The following is a 2,873-nucleotide window of genomic DNA, read 5'->3' as shown; positions in this document are numbered from 1 at the left end:
GCTGGGGCTTCCTCTGGTGGGGCTCCTTGTGGTGCTCCGTCCTCGGGGCCTCCCATGGGTTGGTGTGTCTCCTGGGGCGGTGTCGTCTCAGCTGGTGGTGTTGGGTCCTCTGCTGCGACTGGTCCCGCCCTGGGGTCTTCTGGGTTCTTCGGGCCTGTTCCTGTGGGTATCGGGTTCACAGGAACGTGGCCTCCCTTGTCTCCCTTCCTGGGTGCTGCTGGTGGTTTGGCAGCCTCGTTTCTGGCTTCTGCCAGGAGGGTGTTTAGTCGTGCGTTGGCTGCCGGGGAGACTTTTGGTCTGGTGTGTCTCCAGGTTGGGTTCCATGCGGCGGCCGCTGCGTAACTCTTTGGCAGGTCAGACTTGGGGCATCGGTAGTAAGAGTGGCCTTCCCCTCCGCAGAGGTTGCAGATCCTGATCCCTTTGCATGTGCCTGCGTCGTGTCCAGACTGCTTGCAGATCCTGCAAAACTTCTTTGGGCAGTCTTTGCCGGCGTGTCCCACTCCCTCGCACTTCCTGCAGGTGAAAGGTTGTCCCGTGTAACGGATCCTCCCCTCGTCCGCGCCTAGGTAGAAGGTTGCCGGTGGGTGCTTTAATCCATCCCTCCCTTTAGGATCTCTGTGGAGGTCGATGGTCGCTCGCCAGGTCGTGTTCCAGACTCCGTCGGCGTCTCTGACCTTTGTGGGGCCCACCTGGAGGGTGCCGTACCTCATGAGAAGCGACGCGATGTCCTTGTCTGGGATGTGTGGGTTGGTCATCTCGACCGTCACCCTCTTCTCCGAGGTCTCTGGCGCTGCTCTTGTCGTCAGGGTGAACCTGTTGTAGGGTGCCTCTTTCTCCTTTGCCTGGAAGAAATCCCAGTACTTCCTGAAGAGGGCCTGGGTGACAAAGCTCAGGAGAAAGATCATGCCTGAGGCTGAAGCCTGGCAGCTTAGTACGTCTGCCACTGGGACCCCCGCTGGTTCGAGAACCTTACTGAAGAACGTGGATCTTTCCAGTATGGCCCCTGCCTTATCTTTTAACTCCCACCGCATGACCTGGGCGTGCCTGTGGGTGACGTTGTACCCATTGAAGGGTTCGGGGGCTGTCCCTTGCCTGGTCCCTGCCTCCCCTTTCCCTCCGGTCCCTGGTTGAGCATCTTTGGGGGGTTCAGGTGCACCTGTTTTTGGCCCTGGGGCTTTGGGTCCGGGGGTTTTTGGCCCTGAGGCCTGAGGCCCTGAGGCCTTTGGGGCACCAGCCTTCCCAGCGCTGGTGCCTGCTTCTGCAGGTGCGCCCTTACTTACCCTTGGGCCATTCTCGCCAGGGGGTAGGGGGTTGGGGTTCTGGGCGTCCGGTGAGGGGATGCCGTCTGGGATGTTCACTGGGGCTCCAGTGTCCATTTCTTCCATTTTGGAGGATTTTGGGTCTACCGGTAATTTTTCTGGGTTACCGCCGGGTTTACCGCTTTACCTTGGATCCTCCGCCTGGATGCCTGGGGTGTCTCCCAACAGACCACAATGATCTGTAGTGCAAAGAAACACTGTCCAGTCACTCCCTAGAGCTAAGGCAGGGTTATAGGTGTTGCCACCTAAGCATAAATCCCCTTACCAGAGGTCTGGGTACTGTACAGGCCTGTGAAGGGTGTTAGGAGGTTTTTTTAGGCCTCCAGCATTAGTCCACCCAAACGCCAGGAAAGAGAGAGTGAGGGAGCGTAACGTTACCTAAGCTCTAACGCTGACCACAGGTCCTTGGGGGTTCTATTTTGTGTTCCTAGTGAACAAACAGGCACCAGCACTCTGGTGTCCTTCCTCCGGCTTAATTAAAAGCACGTCAGGCCGTCGCGAAAATTTGCATAAATTTGCATAAAGCAAATTTATTCACTTCCAAGTCGAAGTCATAGTACTGTCAAAATCAAATTTTACTTGCGCAAAAAATTGCGCGTTCAAACTGATAAGAACAGATACTACACTTGATCTTAGCCAAAAGGCCAAACAGGTCAGGCACTAGGACCGGCCTGGGTGGGGACCAGGGCGGGCGGAAAGGGAGGAGCGAAGGGCTAGGGACGGCAGTTAGCCGATAGCCCAGGAAGAGGACAGACGTAATAACGGAGCTGACCAGCAAGAACCCTGTGTCCGTGTCTCTTCTTTTACACGGGGACTCGACACCTCCCACCGCATGACCTGGGCGTGCCGGTGGGAGACGTTGTGGCTATTGAAGGGTTCGGGGGCTGTCCCTTGCCTGGTCCCTACCTCACCCTTCCCTCCACTCCCTGGTTTAGCAGCTTTGGGGGGTTCAGGTGCACCTGTTTTTGGTCCTGAGGCTTGTGGCCCTGAGGCCTTTGGGGCACCAGCAGATGTGTCCTTGCTTGCCCCGGTGCTGCCCTCCCCAGGGGGCAGAGGGGTGGATTACTGGGCGTCCAGTGAGAGGATGCCTTCTGGGATGTCCACTGGGGCTCCAGTGTCTATTTCTTCCATTTTGGGCTTACCGGTAATTTCTAGGGTTGCAGCCAGTTTTACCGTCTGGGTATCTGGGGTGTTTCCCAGCAGACCACAATGGTGTGCAGTGCAAGAAACACTGTCCAGTCACTCCCTAGAGCGAAGACAGGGTTATAGGTGTTGCCACCTCAGCATGTATCCCCTTGGCAGAGGTCTGGGCGCTGTACAGCCTGTGAAGAGTGTTAGGAGTTTTTTTTTTTTTGGGCCTCCAGCATTAGTCCACCCAAACGCCAGGAAAGAGAGAGTGAGAGAGCGCAACGTTTCCGGTGCTCTAAAGCTGACCACAGGTCCTTGGGGGTTCTGTTTTGTGTTCCTAGTGAACAAACAGACACCAGCACTCTGGTGCCCCTCCTTCGGGCCCTCGCGAAAATTTACATAAAGCAAATGTATTCACTTCAAAGT

The 2,873-nt window shown here is 56.4% G+C and overlaps 1 pseudogene; it reads right to left on the bottom strand.

The window, feature by feature from the left end:
• Positions 1-1,818: 1,818 nt before the first annotated feature.
• Positions 1,819-1,975, bottom strand: LOC146835306 (U2 spliceosomal RNA; annotated as a pseudogene).
• Between the last annotated feature and the right edge of the window lie 898 nt (positions 1,976-2,873).

This window comes from Triturus cristatus, chromosome 4_2, assembly GCF_964204655.1.
Source record: "Triturus cristatus chromosome 4_2, aTriCri1.1, whole genome shotgun sequence".
In the NCBI taxonomy this organism is placed as follows: Eukaryota; Metazoa; Chordata; class Amphibia; order Caudata; family Salamandridae; genus Triturus; species Triturus cristatus.
The sequence above is the reverse complement of the archived record's forward strand: the minus strand, read 5'-3'. Positions and strand labels throughout refer to the sequence as shown.